General features: G+C 49.3%; 1 protein-coding gene across 8 annotated transcripts in view; it reads right to left on the bottom strand.

Moving 5' to 3' along the window:
• The window catches only part of CHD7 (chromodomain helicase DNA binding protein 7), a 133,790-nt gene extending 122,426 nt beyond the window's left edge, over positions 1 to 11,364 (bottom strand). For 4 of the 8 annotated variants that reach the window (XM_039549482.1, XM_039549481.1, XM_039549480.1 and 1 more), the window contains exons 1-2: positions 10,609 to 11,045; positions 8,431 to 8,535 (exon numbers count right to left, since the gene is read on the bottom strand). The gene's annotated coding sequence lies outside the window, so the exon portion shown is untranslated. Of the gene's footprint in view, positions 1 to 1,754; positions 1,939 to 8,430; positions 8,743 to 10,608; positions 11,046 to 11,318 lie in introns of those variants that run through there. The other 4 variants (XM_039549478.1, XM_039549477.1, XM_010401136.4 and 1 more) reach the window with 4 other exon arrangements.
• Positions 11,365 to 12,221: the final 857 nt, after the last annotated feature.

The following is a 12,221-nucleotide window of genomic DNA, read 5'->3' as shown; positions in this document are numbered from 1 at the left end:
ACCTGACAAGCACTGCTGCCGAAAAAAAGTAGCCAAGCCATGTGGTTGTGAGGAAGGGTGCAGGGGGACAAAGGCAGAGAGGAAACTTCTCCTTTCAGAACAATGTCTGGTTAAATTAGCTCACTGCATTTCGCAAACCATACCCTGACTTACAAATTATTAGAAGGACCACAAGACAACATTCAACAGCTTTCAGCTATCTTCAGAGCTACAAAAAAACTTATCATACAAAAAAAAATATAGTAATATGTACTCTTACCCAGATTTAAGTATAATACTCTACCAGAAGAAAAAAAATTCTTACAAACATAAAATCAAGACAAGAATACCCTAGAAGAGGGGGGTAAAGAAAGCCTGGCAGATTTCACCCTGGGTTTTAGGGGGGGCTTGTTTGTTTTTTAACTTAAGACACAAAAAACCAAAACCAACCAAACAAAAACAGGACCAAAAAAAACCCCAAACAATCCTGGGAGCATGACCACCAATCTCAATAAGCATTATGATGGAGAAACAAGTATTTCTGGTAAGCAGAAAAGAGCAAGAACTTTTGTCACCACAGTATCCAAAGTAAACCTACCAGGGGACAGCTTATGTACGTGCCTAAGAGAAAGTACCTTGAGGGAGGGAGGGAGGCAGTCAGTCAAGCCAAGAAGGTGGAAGCAGGTGCTACAGATGCCTAGTCCCCAGGTTTTCTGCCCAGTGATTTCTGGCCATGAATCAATCCGCCTCCTTCTGTGATGGATTGCCCACTGCGGATGTACTGTTTCACTCCAGAAGAGAGAAGTCAAGGTGTACCAAATGTATCCCTCCCACAGCCACATTGAATCGATCTTGCTATTCAAAGTTCATTGCCTACCTGGAGGCTCCTCGACACAGAAACAGCTGCTTTCAGTATACACTGAGGAGAAGCGGCACCCTACCCCAAAACACCACCATCATCACACCTTGTCAAATTAGAGAAGGGATTTTCAGCCTTCCTGACCCTACCAGCTTCCTACCAAAAATCTTAAATGTTGGGCAGCCACAGAACACACCGCTGAACTCCATGTGACGCACAGGCACACAAAGGAAGACAGCAGCAGATCACAGAAGCCCCACCAGGGCATAAATTCAGGCACACAGCCTGCATCCCAGCTGATAGTAATATCCACCTCTAAGAACCCCTTCTAGTCCAGTTCCTCAGACAGCCAAAATCTGCATTGCCCAACCAGCCCCATACTGCACAGTCCAGTTGTGCCACTGGTCATGCCACAGTCTCAGCAGGAAAGTCACCCTTCCCAGCAGGGAAGTGAACCAGTGACAAACTAAAGGTTGTCCATCCAGAGAGGCAGGCAGAAAGGCAAGCATCCTGGTTTCTTTTGAGAGAGGAGATAGAGAAAGGTGAAGAAGAAAAGAGATCAAGGAGATTAATCTTTTAAATCACTGTGTTAGGGAAATTCCTTATGAGAAGAGCTATGGAAGCAATTGCGTTCACCTGCCATCTTTTCTGTAGCCAAGGTTTTATTTTTTGACCTCACAAAATTAAGTAGTCATGGTTTGGGCAGGGGGCAGCAACAGGGTGTGAGGCCTTAACTTCCATGAGAACTCACCATTCAAGAATTCAGTCACCTTAACCACAGCATTTCTCTAATTTTAGCCATGGTAAGTGAAAAGCCACACAAACACCCCCCTTCCATTTTTTTTTTTTTTTTTTTTTTTTTTTAATAGTTTCAGTGCAACATCTAACATGCTCAACTTCTAAGACTACTACTTACTACAACGATTATTGGACCCAAGTTGCAAGACATGTTTCTGTTCCAGTGCTGCCTGTAACAAGGTGATTCTTCCAACCGCCGTGCCATTTCTACGAAACAACCCCTTCCTTCTGCATGGCTGCCACAAGGTTCAAATCCTGTTTGAACTATAAAAGTATGTTCACTAAGAGTCACTTCTGTGAGGGATGACAGCATGGGCTGGGGAATACTGCAGACCTGTAGTAAGGAGAAATGCAGGTGAAACCAAGGCAAATTTTTTTCAGTAACCTCTGTAAAGATTACAATAGAATTAAAGAAGCACGTTTCACTTACTTCTGTACAAAAAGAAAAGAACCAAAAATGAAAATGACAATGTACCTTTTTAGAGATCAATACAGAAAGAGGGGGGAAGTGAAGCTGAAGCCTGCTTATTCACTTCCCCCCAGTGAAAGAATGACGACTAAAGTAAAGATGAGTGAGGCTGTACCCCACTTACAGAGCTGAGTGAATGCAAAGCACAGCAGACACCTCACAATGGTACTGATAAATAAACTGAATTACTTAGCAGGTCTCTCCCAGACTTACATCCTGAGGCAGTCCAGAAACCCCTATTTAACTCACTTTCTGAATGATTCCTTCCTAAATCAAGAGAGATATTAAATTGCTCACTATGAACTCTCAGTTTAATTCTTCACGGTTAAAACAACTCGAGGCAAGAATTACACTCTTAGTGAAAGTCCCCTGATCAGAGTTTAAAGGAATCTCTGAACTCACATAGGCAATGGCTACTACGTCAGAGGGCCTTCCTTTAAGTCATCCTGACACGACACCAGCCTGTGAAGCCTGCCTGATCTTTCCAGGAACTAGCAACATAGTCCCCGTACCTCTCAAACCAAGAACTGGAGATGATGATCTGCCTGCTTTTTGCCTTGCAATAAACCACCAAATCCAACAAGCAGCTACTTCAGTCCAGAAGCAGCACAAACCAGAGCACATTCTCAAAAATCCACAGGACCTGCCTAGACAGCTGAGACAAAAAAATAAAATCATATTCTTAGATCTCATTTCAAGCCAGTAACTGCAGTTATGGTTGTTTCAGTATATCTTATCCCACATGAGAAAACAATACACATTCAAATACAGAACTTCAAGGAGCAGGATACTTGGGGTGCCTGATTTCTGGACTTCAGACAGGCTGTCCTGTCCACGAACAGGTAAGGTTTCTAAAACATTTGTTATACCCTGAACAACTAATTAAGATGCATCCTTGGAATTTACCAGTCTCTCACCTTCATGCAGTTTTATCTCAGCCTTATCAGAGTGATTTTTGAACATCTGTTAGCCTCATCATTACTCTCCTTCCCTCAATCCTCCTTCTATCGAGCATTAAAAACCATGTCAGTTGTATTGCCTTTCTGGCTGTTAATCTTCAACTTGAAGAGATACTGAAGTGCCATTCTCTACAGCACAGACTGACATGCACTTTCCTGCAAGACACTTTATCAAGTAGCATTTCAGCTTTGCATTTCAATCCCAACAACTACATTGATGGATCCTCTTTGAAGCAAAGAATATTTTCTCATAAGTTGTCATCAACTTGGACTTCTCACTCACTAGCTCATCCAAGTTAATACCAAAGATTTGAACTGAATTTCTCAGTTTCTATTACATAAGAGCTTGTTTCACTTTTCTCCCAGAACACCACTACCTACCTCAATGCTTTCTATGATGAAGACTTTCTCTGTGTTTTGTCCTATTACTGATCTCAAAACTTCTAAAATTCCAGCTTTCAGTCTAGTTTTAGTTAGTTTTCACCTGAATTCTCTCCCAAAGAATGACCAGTATTCCTTTGCACCTAGTGACTACCCACTTAACAAATCCTGTTTACCCTGTAAATAAATCCACAGGCTTTCCTATTTTAAGATCGAGGACAAAAGTGCCTTTATTAAAGTATTCCTTGGCCTTGCTCCATGTTCTGATCTGCTTTACCACTGGTCACATAGTTCCTGGTCTCCAAAGCTTCCCTATCACAATCCCCTCAGGAGCTGCTCCCCACACCCCAAATTTCTCTGCTTGGCAAGGGATGGCCCACAACGGCTATGTCCATTTCAAAATTGCCATGGGACTAGACCCTCCCCACTCACAACTATTCAGTGCACAGAGCAAAGAAAACCACTACAGCTCTAACTATCTACTATTAAAAGATGGGGGAATGTCATTTTCATGACAACAAAACTTGAAACAAGAGAATTTTCGTATTCAAAGGGTCATGAAGAACCGTCGGAAAGCTGCCAGTGCACTGAAGCAGCCCCCTGCTCTGGCTCTCTGCTGCTGGCCATCTCCTTGCCATGACAGCATCCAGGGGCTAACATGAGACTTCATCAAGCTTTGGTACAGCCAGCCAGCTCTTCCCACACCAACTTAGGCATCCTCCATGGTTTCAGTACAAAGCAGCATTATTAGGAGTTGAAACGCATGTTTATTTTGCCACATATCCTAATTATCTAGGGCTGGCAAGAAAACACAACTCCACTAAGCAAACAGAAAGCAGTATGAATTGGAAAAAAGATTAAAAACCCAACAGGAAAGGCACAATCTGAAGAGGAAAAAAATCCATGGGAAAGCTGGGGGGAGGGGAGTAGGGTGGGCGAGAAAGAGAAATAAAATGTTGAGTTCTCAGAGCAGGACTGTCTCTGCTGCATAGAAGGAATCATACTTCGTACATCTGATGTACACCTCCACAAAATGTTTTAAGAAGTGACACTTACTTTGTAGGTAGAAATCAAAATAAACTCCGGGGAGGTCAATTTCTTTCAAACTCACCAAGAAATTTTAAAGCCAGCTACTTGTTGAAGTTCTAGCAGTAAGCAGAAAGCTCAGCTGAACAGCTTAAAAAGTGGCTCAAGGACATTAAAATAAAGTGCTTCCAAAACTATCCAGCACTGGATTTGCCACATGCCAGCTACTCCCAGGCAGGTAAGTTGCTGCATTGCTCTCCCCAGCCACAAGCTCATATTTAAATAAAACCTGAACAGGACAACCTCTAGGATCAGGACCGTATATATGAAATTTTATTTTCCCCTCAGAACCATTAGGAAGAGGGCAGACATTTTGGCTGCAATGACTTTTTCCAGACAATTGATTCTCAAAGTTATTTATTCCCCACCATTCCCCTCAAGGCCCTCTCATCACAGCAATTGTCTATGTCAGAGGAAGGTTGGACTCAGCTCCCATGAAAGCCAAGCAAAACCACACCCAAAATAGCTATATAGGTCACTACAGAGCAAAGGGAGCCCTACATCATGCCAGCAAGGGCTTCTGGTTAGTTCCCATATGCCAATAAGCTTTCAAAGTCATGTGTTACAATGTTCTACTAAAACAGTAGCCGATTTGATAATTAGCACTCTTATTGAATTCCAACTTTTAAAAGAAAATGTTTAAATTAAGTCGTTGCTTTTTTTTCTTTCTTTTTCTAAGGAGAATGCATTTAGCGTAAGGGCAGCCATACAACCAGGATGTTTAGAAACCACTACTGAGCAGCTCTCAGAGAAGAACCCAAGCGGCAGCACAAAGATCCTTGGTTCTGGCTTGGCTTCTTCTAGGTGCATGTTTACATCCTTGAAAAGTCCCAGTGTTGGAAGCTGAGAGCTAATCAGCTTTTATATACTTAAGAATACCCTTAAGAGCTTTGTTGTCATATTCGGGCTCTTGGAATGTGTCCTTCAGGTCATAACCTCCTTTTTATTTTTTGCATCATGCCTTCCAACCTCGTTTTCCAAGAAAGATTTTTAGTGCACAACTACAACGTGGTATTTCCATGACCGCTGATCTCGGGTAAGATACAAATCACTGAAAGTTATTCAGATTGTGCAGACGGAAAGAAATCAGGAGGAAAACTTCCATCAGGTTTCACTATCTTGTCAGAAACCTAATAAAAACATGAGATGTTTCTGCATATTGTACCTCACTCCTTCCTTTGAAAGGATTTTTAAAATAAATTATAGTTGGAGTTTCCCTTTGCCTTTTTATCATTGCTACGTCATAGACAGTATTTGACGCTTTTTTCCATTAAAATCCAGTAGTTTGTATTTGTGCAAACAAGCTATTCACAGAAATATAAATGATGAGAAATGATGGAGGTAATGTCTGTCTTAATGATGAAGCTAAATTGATAGCTAAATGATGAAAGAAACTAAATTAATACAATAACTTTCTGTTGGAAAAGTGAAGTCTAAAGCCTCACCTACACACAAAAGACTCATTTGTCACAAAGACAGTTTAATTATTTACTAAAATTTGCAGTTTTCCCATGTATACAGGGAACATTAAAGTAACATAAAAGTATCACCTGTGTTACTTATGGGCATCAGTTAACCAGCTCATAAATCTGACCAGTTAGTGATTTGTTCACAGCAGAGAAATATATAAGGGTTTGGAAGTGAGGACTTAAGGGAACTAGGGGAAGGAAGACCTTCGGACACACACACCACTTGTCACAAAGTTGCCTGTACCCTTGCTAGCCACACAAATTTCTTTGAATAACACCAGATTCACAAGAGCAAATACTGACCAGCACATTCTAAAGGCTTTCCATCTGAAAATTAATGTAAAAATGAGTGAGAAATAAGGGATAGAGGTAAGGCGTGGGATTCAAGGAGACACCTGCATTTATTTCCACCCTCTTTCTTTCTGGTTACTTTTTTCCACCTCCTCCCACCTTAGCAACCTCTATGTATCACACCATACGCCACAAACAAAACCAAACCCCGGATAGAGAGCTGCTATAGGATGCCTTGGACATGGCAAAACACAGCCTCACTGCCACACTTCAGCAGCTCTGGGAAAACCTGAGAAGTCCCTATTACTCAGGCCTTCCAGCTTTACAGAAAATCACGCCTGGGTTGTCTTTGTTTAGGTTTTGTTGTATCCTCATGCTGCAGGTTCCACTGCCCGCAGAGCTGCCGTCCGTGGGGCACAGACCTGGCACGGAGCCTCCCTGTATGCCAGGGCAGGACAGGCCCGCCGACCACGACACCCACCCACGCCAAGCCAAGCCCAGGCTGGGCAGCACATCCCCTTCTTCAGTACAGTGCCTGCAGCTTCGCCATCGGCCTGTTCCACCTTGACTTGCAAACAACGCGTTTTACGTCTTATAAAAGTCCTAATATTATTTGAGTGTTACCGGGAAATACTGCGAATGTTCATCAAAAGCTTTTCAGTTCAAAACAGCAAATAACTCACGTGGAAAAAAAACTACAGTCAGGTTACCTGACCCCTCTACACGGACAGGGAAACCTTTACAGTGCTCCTTTGACACAACTCTTCAGGTTTCTGCATTAACCAAATCCAAAAGGAATTGGTCGCAACTGAAATCTCCCATCACTGTACACGGTTTTGATTGCGATAGTGAGTATTCCACTATACCTCTTTTTTATTGGTATTGTTACAATGCTACATTCCCAGAAATCGTTATTTTCCTAAAAGGACTGTGTGATCCTTGCCTATGATTGAAACTTTCCTTCATTACTGGAGGGGCAATAAAATAATTTTGGGTTACAAATAAGAGGCTTTTTCCCACTGTTTAAATAACCTAACCAGGATTTACAAGCAATAACAGAAATGTCATCACACTGTTAAATATTTAGTAAGATATTTGGTCAAATATGATTATCCAATTAGTATCAGTGAATCAGTAATTCAGTTAAACTTGCAATCACAAGCATTTAATACTCTTTTAAGAGCCTGTGCAACAGCTTTAATAATGATCTTTATAAATTTCCTACTAAAAAAACAGCTCATAAGAGACTGAAAATAACCAGTTCAGGTTAACAGAAAGACAGGACAAGGAGATGTGTGAATTTGTGGCATTCACTAATACTTTAGTAGTGGAAATTTCGTTTTGTAAAACTGTTTCAAACTTCAAGTTATGTATAAGACCAAAAAGAATTGCTTTTTCCAAGCAGCTGTGGTTTTAACAACTAGAGGAAAATAGTACACTATCAAGAGGATCTCTGCAAAACCCTGAGCACATTTACAATACCAAACAAGAAGAAACAAGCAACACTCCCCACTTGTAGTAGCTGGAGATAGGAAAACATACAGAATGTAATTGTTCTGATCATCTGTTACAAACCTCAGAAAGAAATGGTTAATTTTCCCCCAGACTGCATCTTATTTTAAAAGGGATTACTAGAATTTTTCTCCTGCTGTTGTAAATGCAGACCCCTTGAAAGGGGCTCTCTAACTATCACCTCACCGTTAAGTTTGTAAGCAACCCAGACATCTAAAATGTGGTCTGTGCTGAGCAATGTGATTTTTTTTTTTAATTTTTTTAATGAGGGAAAAAAGTGTTGGAAACTTTCACAGTGGAAACTAGAGAGCTTGGAAGTTCCTCTCTCAGCAGTGCCCAGCAATGGAGAGGAAAGTGTTCTGCATACGTGCCCCAAGCATCCAGCTACATTTAGCTTTCAGCCTTTTTATTATCATTGTCAATGAATGGGCCCCAGTCAAATTAAAGCTGCCATTTTAGGTTAAAGACTGGAGAGCCTCTGTTGTGCAACAGCGAGACAAAAACACTCCAAGCGACAGATGCAGCACTCTCATTGGAAAATTATGGATTTCAACTTTTACAAAAAAAAAAAAAAGAATAATAATTACGGATCATGCTTTTTAATATGAATTATATATTGATACTCACACATTACCGCAAACTAACGGGATTTATAATTGGGATAAATCAGCTACCCATGCTGCTAAGGTCATAGTCATTAAGATTTTTTTTGCCGTCGTTAGAATGGATGATCTGTGAGGAAACGAACAGAAACATTTTTTGTTCAACTTGCTTGTTTGTACCTCCGCCAGTCCCGTATAACATGAGAAAAGAAAAAAGGGAAAAGGGGAAAAAAAAAGAAAAGCTAACACATTCTCCCGAAAGCCATCTTCCAGGATAAACACTGCCCGCGATCTGCTTTGATGAGAGTAAAAATCGAGACGAACATCGACACAGAAACAAACTTATCGCACCGAGGTTATTCTGATATTCCCCAAGCCAAACATCCGCGGAAGCCCAAGTGGCAGGGGAAATTTAAAAAAAAAAAAAAAAAAAAAAAAAAAAAAAAAAAAGCTTCTCACAAATGAAAAAAATCGCCCTTTTCTGTAGTGGGGAGGCACGCTCGGCCCCTTCCCAAACGAAAACAAAGGCAGAAAGTGGGTAAGTGGGGGAGAGTTGCGCGGCGCCGCGCAGCCCCGCAGCGGACAGGGAGCTCCCGGGCATCCATCGCTACTTTCCTTTTGTCCATTGTCTGTTTAAAAAACAACTACTTTAAACCCGGGCGTGAGCGGGCTATCGGGGGGAGCCGGGGAAACCGGCTCCATTTCCAGCCCGTGCCCCACGGCCACCCCCTTCCCCAGCACCCGACCCGCCCCCCCGGACACCCACCCGCGAAGACCGGCCCAGCGGCGCGGGGCGCGCCCGGAGGGGCTCCCCCGGCGTGGGAGCGCGTCCCCTGATTTAGCGCTACCGGGATAAATGAAGGCAACGTAATGATGGCTGCTCATTGCCTGCAGCGCCTTCTCCCTGAGACTCACTAACAACCCTGCCCCCCTCCCCCCGCCACCGCTCTCTCACACACACCCGCGCACACGCACAGGCGCTGCCCGCTCCTCGCCGCCCCGCACGCAGCGCCCGCCGCCGGCCCCGCTCCGCTTCCCACCGCGCCCCGCGGACCGAGCGCGGCCGGACCCCCCCTTCGCTCCGCGCCCTGACCGCTTTGGCCTCAAACCACCTTTTTCCGCTCACCTCAAAATGGCCCCGGACGGGGTGGGGGGAGCGCGACGAGGGGAGCGCCCTGGCCCCGACCCCATGTGCGCGGCGGCAGCAGCGCCTCCCGCCCGCCCCGGCCCCGCGCCGGCGGAGCGAAGGTGCCCAGCGGGGTGAAGCCCCTATTATGCGGCGTCCGCCGGCACAGCTCCGGTCGCCTCGGGTTGCGTTCTCCCTTCCCGTCCCCTCCCTCTTTCCCCCGCTCCCCTTTCTTCTCCGGCCGCCGGGGGAGCGCCGACCGCCCCCTGCCCCCTCCCGGTGCCGCCGGGGCAGGACGATCCCCCCGCCGCGCGCACCGGCGGCCGGAGCGGCACCTCGTGCTCCCGCCTCCCTCCTCCTCCTCCTTCTCCTCCCTCCCCGCCCGCCTTCCTGCCGCCCGCCGCCACCCACCGCCCGGCCTCTGCTGGGGGTGCCCCCGCTGCGGCCCGGCCCCGGCCCCGGCGACCCATGTGCCGGCACGGAGTGGGGCGGTGCCGGGCCGAGCCGGGCCGGGCCGTGCGCGGCAGGGAAGCGCCCTCACTTTGTTAGCGCTTGTTGTGCCGCCGCGGCCGCCGGGAGCCCGTCAGCGTGGTCAGCGGGGGAAGCGCTCCCGCGGCCATTCCGGCCGGGCGCTGGGGCCCCGCCGCCCCCGCCGCGCAGTTTCGCTCAAACTTTTCCCGGAATTTTTAGTCACCCTCCAAACTTGTGGAGAGGAGCGCGGGGGGGAGAGCAGGCGGGAAGAAGGGAAGGGGAAGGGGAAAGGGGCCGCCGGCGCTCTGGCTCCCGCCGGTGCCCTCCCTCCCCCCGAGGCGAGGCAGGCGGCCGGCCGGCCGGCCGCAGCACAACAAAAAGCCATTTACACCCGGGGAGTGCCCCGCTGAGACACCCCCCACAACACACCGCCTCGCACAGAGCCGCGGCAGGGCTCAGCATCCCCCACTCCCCTGGACCGCCCGGCAGCGAGCACCCCCGCGCCGCTCCGCTCCGCCGGGGACAGAGACCTGCGCGGGTCCCCTGCTCCATGGCCGGCGCCCGCCCTCCCTCCCTCCGCGCCCAGCGAGCTGCGGGGTCACTCACCGGGCCGGTGCGTGGCCGTCGGGGACCGGTGTGCCCCGCTCGCTCCCTCGCTGCCCTCCGCCGAGGGGCCGGGGAGGAGGAGGGGACACGCTCCGGGAGTTGGTACCGCCGGCCGGGGGGGCGAAGCGGGGTGCGGGTCTCGCACACAACACACACGCACACAACACACACGCACGGAGTTGCTCGCTCGCACCGGGGCTGGGCTAAGAGGGGAGGAGGGGGATCCCTGACCGGGGCGGGCAGGCGAAGGAGGGGTGGAAGGGAGGGGAGGGAGAGGAAGGGTCAGCGCGGGTCTCGGGTAGTTTCGGGGTCTCCGCCGGCTCCGCTTCGCTCCTTTGTGTTAATTTCACTCGATTCAAGTTTAATCCGATAGTTCCCGAGCGAGCGAGCGCGCCCGCCGGAGACGAGCCGAGCGCGACACCAGCCAGCCAGGCGGCTGCCGCCCCCTGCGCCCGCCCGCCCCCGCCGCCTACCTCCCTCCTTCCTCCCTCCCTCCTCCCTCCCTCCGCCGCCACAAGGCGCGCCCCCGACACCGCCCCCTCCCCGGGGGCGAGCGCCGCCGCGCGCCCCGCCCCCGCGACGTCACTGCCCCGCCCGGCATAATTTATGCAACGAGGAGAGAAGGGGGGAAAAAGGAAAAAAAAAAAAAAAAGAGAAAAAAAAAATAGGAAACCCCCCCGCCGGGGCGGGGGAGGGCGGGGGTCACTAACCTGCCTGCGCGCCACCCGCCAGCGCCCCGCCGGGGCTCCCACCGCCCGCCGGCCGAGGCAGCGCTGCCGCGGGGCACGGCGGGGCACGGCGTCTTCCGTGCGCTCCCCCGCCGCTCCGCTCCGCCCCGCCTGACCGGGCCGGGGGGGGACTGCTCCGCACCCCACCCCACCGCACCGCTCCGCTCCGATCCGCACCGCACCGCACAGCGCGGTCAGCGCCGCGCCCGCCCGCCCTGGCGCGTCCTGTCCCGGGAAACTCCCGGTGAAGCCCGGGGGGTGTGTTGTGTGTGAGGGTGTCACTGTGTCACTGCCGCTCTTCAAACTTCCCAACCGCGGCGGCGAAACGAAACCGAGAGGCGTCCCGGGAGGCTGCCCGGCCCCCCGCCGCCCGCCCCGGTCCCGGCCCCGGCCCCGGCCCTGCCCCAGGACGGGCAGCGGGCACCGCACCCCCTCCCGCCTCTCTCATCCCGTCCACCGAGGCGGGTGGGGCGGGGCGGGGGTAGGATCGCCCGAGACCGCGGATTAGGGTGGACTTTGTCCCGAGCGGGTCGGGCTTTCAAAGGGAAGCGGCCATTAAGCGCTGCCCGCCCGCCCGCGGCAGCGCCCCCGTCCCGGCGGGGCCGCGCTCCCCCGGCACCGCACTGGCACCGGCTCTGCCGCCGCCGTGTTTGTAAGCGATGCACTCGAATTCCTGATACAAACCGAAACAAACTCATTCCTTGAGTAAATTAGACAAATCCCACCCAAAAGTGATTACCAGTAGCGCGCTTAGCGGTCCTCCCCTCACTGCTCTGGAAACTAAATAAGCGTCTTAAAAGAATAAAGAGATTAAAACGTAAACCCAGCGCAAAGATACTCGGCATTACAGGAATTTTCAGCGAGTCATTTGACGAGATAACTTTT

The sequence above is a fragment of the Corvus cornix genome, chromosome 2, assembly GCF_000738735.6.
Source record: "Corvus cornix cornix isolate S_Up_H32 chromosome 2, ASM73873v5, whole genome shotgun sequence".
Classification (NCBI taxonomy): Eukaryota; Metazoa; Chordata; class Aves; order Passeriformes; family Corvidae; genus Corvus; species Corvus cornix.
The sequence above is the reverse complement of the archived record's forward strand: the minus strand, read 5'-3'. Positions and strand labels throughout refer to the sequence as shown.